The sequence below is a fragment of the Diceros bicornis genome, chromosome 30, assembly GCF_020826845.1.
Source record: "Diceros bicornis minor isolate mBicDic1 chromosome 30, mDicBic1.mat.cur, whole genome shotgun sequence".
NCBI classification, from domain to species: domain Eukaryota; kingdom Metazoa; phylum Chordata; class Mammalia; order Perissodactyla; family Rhinocerotidae; genus Diceros; species Diceros bicornis.
In genome coordinates, this window is record NC_080769.1 from 15,300,144 (window position 1) to 15,312,554 (window position 12,411).

At 40.2% G+C, this 12,411-nt stretch overlaps 1 long non-coding RNA gene across 1 annotated transcript; it reads left to right on the forward strand.

Moving 5' to 3' along the window:
• The first annotated feature begins 735 nt into the window (after positions 1-735).
• On the forward strand, positions 736-10,151 carry LOC131394507 (uncharacterized). The gene is made up of 3 exons (XR_009216164.1): positions 736-795; positions 7,639-7,686; positions 10,022-10,151. It is a non-coding gene; the product is annotated as an uncharacterized LOC131394507 (long non-coding RNA).
• Positions 10,152-12,411: the final 2,260 nt, after the last annotated feature.

Here is a 12,411-nt window from a genome sequence, read left to right on the forward strand (position 1 = left end):
TGATTTCTCTATGCACCTGGCAGTCCCTCCAATTTTAGGAGTAGTGGACTGCCCTATGATCTCACTTCTCTGACAGACTGAAGAAGAGTTGCTGATTTTTTGGTTTGTTTGTGTTTTTACTTGTTAGGATGGAGTGGTGACTTCTAAGTTTCTTACTTGTTGGACTGGCAAAGAGACTATATTGCAATTTTAACAGCTGCATATTATCCTGTTCTATAGATGCACCATAATTTATTTAACCAGTCTCATTTTGATGGACCTTGGTTTGTTTCCCACCATCTACCACTGCAAACCATGCTGCAACAATATCCTTGAGTGTATGTCTATCTGCAAACGTGAGAATATTAGTGGGACAGCTTCCTAGAAATAAAATTGTTGGGTCAAGATTGCCTTATAGGATATTGCAATTTCACCATCCAAAGAGGCCATTACGTCATTACTAAGCGTTTTCCATTATACCATATGGTTTAATTAGCAAAATTATATTAATCAACATTCTGATTTATCAATATGAACAGTATTTGTGATACAATGTGTCTTCTATTCCTTTTGTAATTGAAAAGCTGATATAATAACAAAGACAAATTTTAAAACAGGCAAAAATCACCTATTACCAGTACCCTAATGTAACAACTACTTTCATTTTTCCTATTCTCAAAATAAGTTATTTATAAAGATGGCTCCAAGTGATGTGCTACTGTGCTTGAGCTTCAGCTAGCTGCATGTGAGGACTCAGAGTAGGTACACAATAGCGGTCATTTAGTGAAGACCTGAGGCAAATCAGTGACCAGACTTGTGAGTTTGGAAGGCCTTGGATATTTCACTTTCAAGACCCATTTAGGGAGTGTTGATGAACCAATACCAGAGAAATTACTAACCCAGCTCAGGGAGTACACAGCAGTCCCTCCGTCTTTGTTGGTCTGTTAAAGGCCAAGACATAAAGCAAAGGTGTAGGCCTGTCTCAGAGATGAGAAAGCCACCTGGGAGGGCCAAAGGAAGTGCCTTGAGTTACTCCTTGCAACCAGTAGTTCTCAAACTCCTCTGACCCACTAAGAGAGGCAGAAGACTCCAGGCCCATTTCCACTGGACAAAGAATGCAGAGAGCCAAGAACTGGAGAGAAACAACAACAGTCTAAACGGTAACCGGTGCGATCAACAAAAGTAGCACAAAACCATGATTTAACTTACAGTAAATGCTTCCGTAACCACAGGAACTGAAAACAATGACCAATTCAAAAAAGCACGGTTAACAGTGGGTACTTCCTAAAAACAGGAGAAGTTACAATTCTCTGTGATACCAAGTAGTTATTAAGTGCCATTTTGCCAAGAATTCCAGACTTTTTAGAATATGGAACTCTGGGTCCTCAACAAACTCTAGTAATACACTAATTAATGAGAACATTATATTTTAGTGGCATGTAATAAATCAGGAGTTATAAAAAGATTACCCTTAATTATGCATAAAAATCAGTCTGGTGCATTATTCCCCCATAAGGATCAAAAGAGGCAACTTGTATTTGAGGATCTGCTGAGACCCAATAGGAATAAATAGAAAATTATTTAGGAGACTCAATAGGGAAAAAAGTTCTACTTTTTTGGAGGGGGAGAGGGGTAACTTTTTATTTTGATATAACTTCAAACTTACAGAAAAGTTGCAAGAATCATACAAGAAACTTCCCTAATACTCTTTAGCTGGATTTAACAATTGTTTATGTTTTGCCCCATTTGTTTTATCATTCTCTCTCCCTCTACATACATGCATGTGAGTATGTTTATATATATGCATACTATTTTTTCCTGAACCATTTGAAGGTAAGTTACAGACATCTTCCTTCTCTCCCCCTAAACAGTTCAGTATGTATTTCCAAATGTCCACAGGGACATTCTCTTTCATGAGCAGAGTTCAATGATTAAAATCAGGAAATTTTACATTGATACAATCTTATTTTTCATTCCACAGTCCACATTCAGATTTTGTCAATTGGCCCAATAATCTCCTTTGTAGCCAACTTTTTTCCAGGTTCAGGATCCAATCTAGGGTCATGTCTCTTAAATTTCTTTTAATCTGGAACAGCTCCTCAGTCTGTCTTTGTCATTCTTGACCTTGACATCTTTTTAAGAATATAGGCTGGCTACTTTGTAGACTGTCTCTCAATATGTGTTTGACTGATGTTTCCTCATCGTTACATTCCGGTAATGCATTTTCGGCAGGAAGACCACAGAAGTGTGTTTCTAGTTTTTAAGTGACAGGAATAATACTTTCATAAAGTAAGTTTTTTTTTTTCTTTTGTGAGGAAGATGGGCCCTGAGTTAACGTCTGCCAATCCTCCTCTTTTTGCTGAGGAAGACTGGCCCTGGGCTAACGTCCATGCCCATCCTCCTCCACTTTATATGGGACGCTGCCACAGCACGGCTTGAGAAGCTGTGCGTCGGTGCGCGCCCGGGGTCCGAACCAGCGAACCCCGGGCCACTGCAGCGGAGCGCGCGCACTTAACCGCTTGTGCCACCGGGCCAGCCCTGATAAACTAAGTTTATTGGCAGGGAAATTAACTTCCAATCTTTCTCCTATCAAACAAAATAGTTAGAAATATTCCCTTAAAAACTTGGCTTAAAAAAACAAAAAACAAGACTGACAATAATGTAATATCATTTTATACCCATTACATTAAATTTTTTAAAATTAAAATTATAACACTCAATCCTGGACTGGGTCCTGGAACAGCAAAGAGGCATTAATAGAAAAACTGGTGAAATCTGAATAAAGTCTGGAGTTTAGTCAATAGTGATGTACCTATGTTGGTTTCTTAGATTTGACAAGTGTGGCACTATAATGTAAGAGGTTAACAATGGCGGACACTGAGTAAGGGATTCAAGGGAAATCTTGATATTATCTTTGCAGCTTTTCTGCAAACCTAAAATTATTCTGGAATGAAAAGTTCACTTAAAAAATTATAACCCCCAGTATTGATGAATGATAGGTAAAACAGAAGCTCTTGCATTCTTGGTAGCAGAATAAACAGGCAGAATCCTCTTGGAAAAGAGTCAGACATTAAGGGTCCTAAATATCCTTGTTGCCTTTGATTCTATAATTCTACATGGAAACATTGTAAGGAAATAAACCTAACAGAAAAAAAAAGCTACGTGGACAAACAAGTTCATTTGCAGCATTATTTATAATCATGAAAAGTTGGAAGCGACCTATATGACAACAAAACAGGCAAGACTAGGAAGTCATAAAAATGAGGCAAATGAAGACTATGTCACATCAAGGGAAATGCTTAAATATGGTAAATGAAAAAAAAATTATATATTCAGTATGCTTATACCTATGTAAAGATCAATCTAAACACAGGAAAAAGAAATTACCCAAAATCTGTTTGTACAGGATTATGCCAGGAAAATGAACACTGTCTTCTTGGCTTTTTTTTTTCCAATTTAACAAATTTAACTTAATTTAAACTGTTAAAAACAGTTTTATTGAGACATAATTCACAGATCATACAATTCATCTTTTTAAACTATATAGTTTAGCAGTTTTTTAGTTTATTCACAAAGCTGTGCCACTATCACCACAATCAATTTTAGAACATTTTCATCATTCCAGAAAGAAACTCCATACCCTTTAGCAATCACTCCCCATCCTCCCCAACCTCCAGCCCTAGCAACCACTTACCTTCTGTCTCTAAAGATTTGCCTCTTCTGGACATTTCTTATCAATAAAATTATACAATAGGTGTAATAGGTGGTCTTTTTTGAGTGGCTTTTTTCTTTTTCTTTTTTTTGGTGAGGAAGATCGGCCCTGAGCTAACATCTGTTGCCAATCTTCCTCTTTTTGCTGAGGAAGATCAGCCCTGAGTTAACATCTGTCCCCATCTTCCTCTGTTTTGTATATGGGATGCCACCATAGCATGGCTTGATGAGCAGTGCATAGGTCTGTGCCTGGGATCCAAACCTGCGAACCCGGCGCCGCCAAAGCAGAGCGCGTGTACTTAAGCGCTACACCACTGGGCCAGCCCCTGACTGGCTTTTTTCACTCAGCATAACGTTTTCAAGGTTTATCCATGCTGTAGCAGTTATAAGTACTTCCGTTTAACGGCCAAATAATATTCCATTGCATGGATATACCACATTTTGTTCATCCATTTATCAGATGATGGACATTTGAGTTGTTTCCACTTTTTGGCTGTTATGAATACTGCTGCTTTGAAATTTGCACATAAGATTTTGTGTGCATATGTTTTTACCTCTCTTGAGTATATACCTAGGTGTGGAGTTGCTGGGTCATATGGTAACTATGTTGAACATTCTGAGAAACTGCCAAACTGTTTTCCAAAGTGGCTGTACCATTTTACATTCCCACCAGCAATACTTTAAACTTTTATAACAAAAAATGTACAAGAAATCTGCAAAAATTAACTCCTGCTCACCATAAGGTAATGCTACATTTGAACGGGCTCAACATTTGCAAAGTAAAGTATTGGCTCTAGCAAAATACAAGCTGGGCTTTTGCAGGTTGGCAGATTTCCCACTTGCCGAGAACAGGCACAAAGACAGGCGTCTCTTTTCTTTTTTAAAATAGTCGGTCAGTTTGTGTGCTTAGCAACAGGAAATAGGGTGGTCTTGAATCTTAAAATTCTGAACATAATTATGTGTCTTCTCAAAGCAGTTTCTGAACCAGGGAAGCTGAAGAGAGAACGTCGCGTTTCACATTATTGTTGACACTAGAATAATAGTAGGAATTGACAGGTTTTTGAGAGACAGATGTTATTGCCGAAAGAAGGACCGTGTATCAGAATTTAAGGATCTGACATAATGATCAACTTTTTTACGCCTTCCTATTACTTTCTGTAGTTGAGTGCTTGAGGTAAATCTATAATCAAAGATTTTAGTTCAGTTCTTCCTTTTCCTGTCACAGTTACCCATCTGCAATTTCTTAAAAAATATTGAGAGTTGGGGAAAGTGATAGCAAAGCAAACAAAGACAACTGAAAATACTTATTAAGGAACAGAAGGTAACTTCTTCAATCAGGCATTCCTCTTTGCTGGAGGAAAAGAGGGGACATATATAAGGAGATATCAGCAAGTTTAGAATTATTGTAATGATGTCTCGGTTAATAATTACTAACCGGAATTTTCAAAGCAAGAGGATCTTGACCACTACTGTACTTTGAAAAAATATTTGTTATACTTCGTTTTACAATATGCTGAGGAAATTTTAATTTTTTCTTAATATATTTTTTCCCCAGACAAGGGAATTGGGAAGCATCAAGGTGAATGTAGAATGGAAACAGAGCTGTCAGACTAAATTTTCAGCTTTTCACACAGTATAATTATCACTTTTTAGTTTCCACATAAACAAGTCCTTAAATTACATTAAGAAGATTTCAAAAATATCCCTTAATAAAAACACATATAACAATCCTGAAGGAATTATTTTACTTTACCATGTGTTATAAACTGAATTGTGCTGGCCCCAAATTCTTATGGTGAAGCTCCAATCCCCAATGTGACAGGGCCTTTAGGGAGGTCATTAAGGTTAAATGAGGTCATAAGGGTGGAGCCCTAATCTGATAGGACTGGTGTCCTTAGAAGAGGAAGAGACAGCAGAGATCGCTCTCTCTCCACGCACAGGCACAGAGGAGAGGCCATATGAGGACACAGAGGAGGGTGGCCACATGCAACACAAGGAGAGAGGCCTCACCAGAAACCAACCCTGCTGGCACCATGCTCTTGGACTTCCAGCCTCCAGAAGAGGGAGAAAATACATTTCTGTTGTTTAAGCCACCCAGTTTGTAGTATTTTGTTATGGCAGCCTGAGCCAACTAAGACACCACACCAATGTGATTTGTAACTGTTCTTTCCTTTTTGCCACTGTGATAGATTATAGACACAACCAAATTTTCTCAACTGAGGCCACAAAGAGATGTCTCTGGCCATTAAATCCAATAGTCATTGGAACTATCTAAATTTTAAAATGGAGCCATTAAATTGAGGCTTCAAAGGATGTATTCTAAGTTATTTTGTAGGATAAATCACTATAAAATCAATATATTACGAGTTGTTACCACCATGGGGCTTTACCTCCCATTTCTTTAATTCATAGCTAGCCTCTCTATCCCCAGAGCTGGCCTCTCCACTATCCTAGATCAGCGGCAAGAAGCCAGGACCAAAGTATGGCTAACCTAGTGGAGAACAAAGATGGTGATGATGGTGACAGTGGTAAGAGTGGTGGTGACAAGATCAGTGAACATTTGTCAAGCACTTACCAGATGTCAAGCAGATATCTATTACCTTTTTTAATCTTCAAAACAACCATTATTATTATCCCCACTCTTACAAGATTTAGCAAGGTTGAACAATTTGCTCTCTGTCACAGGATTCAAACCCAGACACAAGCACTCCAGTGCCCATTTCTTATGCTACAATTCTCAAAACTGAATCATTTAAACTCAAATTGTGTTACTGAACCATAGCTTTTTGGAAAAAATAAATAAAAATCCCTAATAATGAATCTGAAGTCTATGTCTAATTTCTTACTAAATACAACCAGTACAAAACCAGATCTACTAAAATAGACTCTAAATGGAACTTGTACCTGATAAATAAAACCAAGTCCCTGTAGGGTAAATGGGAAGAGTAGAAAAGCAGACAGAAGCTTCAGGAGAAATTCAGCATTCCTAAATTGTACCAGTAGGTGATTTTCAAAAAATGATGGAACATTTTTTGTTCAACATTTTCCCCAATACCTCTAGGCCAAAGCAACTGCCTTCATCAAAACAATACAAGTTAAGTCTTGGTTTCAAGTAAAGAACAGAAGCTTAACAAGTGTCTGAGAATATCAAGGTAACTGCTCATTCTTTTATAATACAGTTTAATATGGCCTGTATCTGCTCGGAAATTCCCAAATAGGGTGACTCAGGATATAACTATGTCTCTTAGAGTTCCCTGTTCACTAAAGAATTACCACAGAGAGACAGAACACCAACTCCATTTTCTAATTCTGAGAGACCTGAGTAAAGATAAAAGCAACTCATACTCTACCACAATTAAAAAAGCAATCTCATCCACAGGCAGGCTCCTTTTTCCTAAAATGGATTAACCACCTGTCCATTCCTTCCTCATATATTTAATTTTTTTTTCACTATATTAACATTATTAAATTAACTAGAGCTTCTATTCCTAGAGCATAGATTACCAAAAGTTGGATTGCTGGGATAAAGTATATATGGCTATTAACTGTGATGGTTATTGCTAGATTCCTTTCCAAAAAAAGTTCTAGGCACTAACATTTTTTTTCAGACTATATGAAGCAGGCTGTCCTTTTCTACTAATACAGTATTTCATAGAACATAAGTACACAAAATTTGGAAAGTCTTCTAAAGAACAAGAAATCAATATTTGTTCTCCTGTGGAGGCTTCTGTAATCCCTTGTACTATCAAAAGGAGAAAAGAAACTGTTACTCACAAAATTTATCTGCCTCATGCAAAATCGACTTATGTTTCCTTTTCCCATTCTCGTTCACTTTTCCTCTCTTCCCCATCACTCCACTGTAAGATGTGCACCTATATGTATGAACACAGCTTTCTCGCTTGTAAGAGCCTTGACACCTAACACACTTGTCCCATAATTTCACCACAGAGAAGGCGAAAGGAACGATAGTTGGGTAGCCAAACATTTCCACAAAAGGTAAGACTTTATTGTTATTTTCTTTCTTGACTACGAGAGAAGCTAAATCCCTTAAAGAAAGGCTCCCTCTCATCATTTTCCTAAGTGAAATCTTTCTTCCAGTAACTGAAAAGTGAGTAGATATATTTATTAATTAAGGCTCTGAACCAGTCTGCTGAGATTTGCTCTTCTACCGACCAGTTGTGTGACCTGGGAACAAGTTACCTAACTTCTTTGCCCTCTGTTTCTTAATCTGTAAAATGGGTACAAAAATAGTTCTTACTTTGTAAGGTTGTTGCAATGAGAGTGTGTATATGTTTATGTTTGTGTGTATATTTATAAATATTTATATACACACATATATAAAGACCTTAGTACCTGAAACACAGTAAGACCAATGTAAGTGTTAGCTGTAAATCTGAGCCACATTCCCCACTACCCACCTGGAAGGCACCCCTAAAAGGAAGCAGGATGTGGAGAGTTCAAACTTCATTTGCCCTCTAACTCCATGTGAAATGGGAGGCATGCACACCTGGCTCAAAGAGAACAGCTGTCTCCTCTCCCTCTTTGAAGTCAGCGGGCCATTCTCACTCACCAGGTGTAGCAGGGGAAGGGGCCCTGGGCCCTGCCCCACGGGAGCTCATGGTCTAGCGAGCCTGGAGAGAAGAGCAGTTACTACCCTCTCCTGAAAACAGGCCTGCAGATCTAGTTTTAGGGCCAGGACTTGAAAAACTGTTTGTGTATTCAGTTTAATTTCTAATTGTTTTCTGAATAGAAACACACATGAATTAAAAGCTATTAAGATAAAAGAGGTCCAGCTGAACACAGAGAGACTACCTTTCGACTTGTCGTCGCTCTGGGTCAAATGAAGTCACATCTTTGAGGATGGCAGAGCTGAGGGGTCACCATCCCCATGAAGGCACAATGGCTTGGTATTAGAAACCTGGGCAACCGCTCAGAGCCCCACATTAGGGAGATTCTTGTGCACTGTGTATAACTGAGCAGTGATTCAAGGGGACTGTTGGTGAAGGAAGCACTGTGGGCTAGCAAGGGTAAGAAACTGAGGCTTATACAGACAACTTTAAGTAAGAACCCAACTCCTTCACCCCCTTCCCCTACTGTTCTTTCCTGTAGCGAGTATGACAGGGCCAGGCCCATATCCCTGAGGCCCTCACCACCCCAGTACATGCCCACAGTGTCCTCCTACAAGCACCCATGCCTCCTGGCCGGAGCACTTCCCTCGCTGCTGTGCAGCTGCCAGAAGTGGAGCCAGGCACAACACTCAGTCAGTGACAGACGGGAGGGGAACGGTAAACGCCTCCCTTTCCCACCCCCGTGTGCAATAACTCTGAGGCATGTTCTACAGTCTTCCAAGGGGACTGAGCTCCAGCTGCTCACAGAGGTAACCTACTCAGTCACACTCTTTATCGGCCCTGTCACTTTCCTCTCTCCTCTATCTGGGATTTTTGGGACCACCTCCTACATAAACTACTTATACTCAAATCCTTGTCTCAGGATCTGCTTCCTGGCAATTCCAACCTAAGTCATTTCCTCTTTAAATATGGGCACTTCAGGATAGTCTTATGACTCCTTTCCCCTTGCCAGGATGTTTATTTTAACCAGGTGTCCCCTCCAGAACACGGGTCACTTCACCCCTTGGAGATAAGCCTGGGCTCTACAGTGGCTGCCTTGGTCTTATGAATACTACTCAGATCCTGGGAGCTGCAGGCTGTCCTCTCAGGATGGAACACTTCCCACCGTGTAACGCTGGGGTGTCTTCGTCTGGTGCCTCTCCTGCCGTGGGGCTTCTTCCGCTCACAGCTCCACCACCTCTCCTGACATGGCTCAAATCCACAGCCAAAGCCACTGCACACTAGGCACACATCTGTCTTCTTGCTTGAAGTTTTCTTCAGTGGAGCTTGAAGGTATTTCTTCTCTCCAAAAAAGCCAACTCAAATGGATGCTCCTTTTATTGGAAATGTGAGCAGTTTAGAGATGGGCACTCTGCTTTTCATGGCTCACCTGATTCAGCTGGAATATTACAGCACTAAGGGAGACCATTTCACTAGCTCCCAGAGTTAGATAAAAATGCAGAATCTAAATAAATAATTGAAATATTTCACATGATGTAGCTAGGATGTTTTTATCTGATCAGGAATTCCTCCCAACTTTTGAAGAGCCTTTCACCCATGCTCACTTATAAGGCAGTGCAGCAAGATGGCTAACAGTATGGCTGCTGGGGCCAAATGGTCAGGGTTTGATTTTTGCCTCTGCCTAGCTGTACAGTCTTAGACAAGTTAACTTATCCCTCTGAGGCTCCCTATAAAATGAGGATAACAACAGTATCTACCTCCAGGATTGCTGAGAAGATTAAACGAGTGGGCCCTCAATTCAGTGACTGGCATCCTTATAAGAAGAGATGAGGACACAGAGACATGGAGGGAAGAAGATCATGTGAAAGACGTAGGCAGAGATTGGAGATCTGCTGCCACAAGGCAGGGAAGCAGGAACCACCAGGAGCTGGAAGAGGTGAGGGAGGGTTCTCTGCTGTTGGTAAACTGTGTGTCAATTGTAGGCCTCTCCCTTTGTTCTCACTCAAACCATAAAACCTAACAGTACCTTGTCTTAAAAATTCTGATTATCATGTGGCTTATCATATGGCTGTCCTGAAGATCATGGACCACGCCCCATGCCATCATTTAAATTTCTCAGGTCCACAGTTATCACCCCTGAACTCCTTCATTTTTCATTGTAACTCACTGAAATCATAGTCTCCACCTAAGAATCAGTAAGGAATAATTTTAAATGTATGGGAGAGAAAACCCAGCTAAATTTAACTTAAAATAATTTAACAATATAAGAAGAAGGAAGAAAAGAGTCGATGAGGGAAGAAATCAGCTCTTGGAAACGAGACTTGAGGAGTAGATTGTGTCCAGGCACAGAGATGCAGCATACAAATGAGGGGGCAGGTCTTGTCTAGACCGTCCCCCATGCCCATTCCTCCTCTGCTCTCCTCCCAGGTGGCCTCAAACCCTGTCAGCAGCTCCTGCACTGTGACCTCGCTCAGCTCCACTCCCCAGAACTCCAGGTCTGGCAGGTAAGAACCCCGTGTACACCCGGCTCCTCCTCCTGTCCCATAAAGGGTCCTGTGCCTGGATCCTGCTGGACCAGAGAGGGCCATCTGACACCCCATTGCTAGGACATTGGGGATTTGGAATATGCAGAGTAGCTCACACTGAGGAATTAGAACACCCTAGTCCTCGGGAGGAGTCAGCCCCACACCAAAGCTGTGGGCTCTGGGACGGAGCCATCACTGTGTTAAATCCAGAGTCCGTTGTCAGGAGGCACAAGGCACAGCTGTCCACCTCCACTCCCTCTCTGCCCTTCCATTTCTCAGTCACTCTTTGACCCTCTGAAATAGGCTTCCTTCCCCATGACTGCTAAGACTGCTCTATCAAAGCTCTTCGAGAAAGTCCAGAAAATTCCAGATCCTTCCAAAACCACCTCAGTCCTTTTCCTTCCTGACCCAGTGAAAGATCCCCCCATCTCACTTCTGTAACTTGACCCTTTTTGGTTAATTTCAGGTGTCAACTTGACAGAGCTAAGGGATGCCCAGAAAGCTAGTTAAGCATTATTTCTGGATGTGTTCACACGGCTGTTTGTGGAAGAGATTAGCATTCAATTCCATAGACTATGTAAAGAGGCCCACCCTCACCAGTCTGCGACCTGATACTACCACAAATACGCAGGCAAAAGATAAGTTCATCAAACACCATAAGAAACTACAGTAACAATTCAGAGCAGAAGGAAATGACAAATCTCCAGAAACCAACCTTGAAGTCACAGAAATTTACAATCTAAATGACAGAGAATTCAAAATAACTGTCATAAAGAAACTCACCAAGTTACAAGAATGTTCAGACAGTTCAATGAACTCAGGAATAAAATTAATGAGGAAAAAGAATACTTCATCAAAGAGACTGAAACTATTAAAAAAAAAACAAGCAGAAATTCTGGATATAAAGAACATAATTAATGAGATAAAAAAGAATCTAGAATCCTTACAAAATAGAGCTGATATCAAGGTTGAAAGAATAAGTGATTTAGAGGATAGAAATATAGAAATGCTTCCAGTGGACGAGGAGAAAGGACTCAGATTTTTAGAAAATGAAGGAATTCTTGGAGAAATATATGACGCAATTATAAAAGCAACCTAAGAATTATACGTATTCCAGAGGGAGAAAAGAGGGAGAAAGGAGCAGAGAGCTTGTTCAGAGAAATAATAGCTGAGAACTTCCCAACCCTGGGCAAGAACCGGACTTACAAATACATGAAGCCAACAGAACGCCTAATTACATCAATGCTTAAAGACCTTCTCCAAGGCGTATAATAGTAAAATTGGCAAAAGACAATGACAAAGAAAAAATGTGAAGGGAAGTAAGACAGAAGAAAATAACCTACAAAGGAACCCCTATCAGGCTTTCAGCATATTTCTTGGCAGAAACTTTACAGGCAAGGAAAGAATGGAATGATATATTAAAAATACTGAAAGAAAAAAACTTTCAGCCAAGAATACTCTAGCCAGTGAAATGATCCTTATGATACAATGGAGAAATAAAAGTTTTCCCAGATAAACAAAGGCTGAGGGAGTTCATCGCCACGAGATCTCCCATACAAGCAATGATCAAGAACGCCCTCATACCTGAAACAAAAAGAAGGCAAATGTCTACAAAGCTTTGAGCAAAG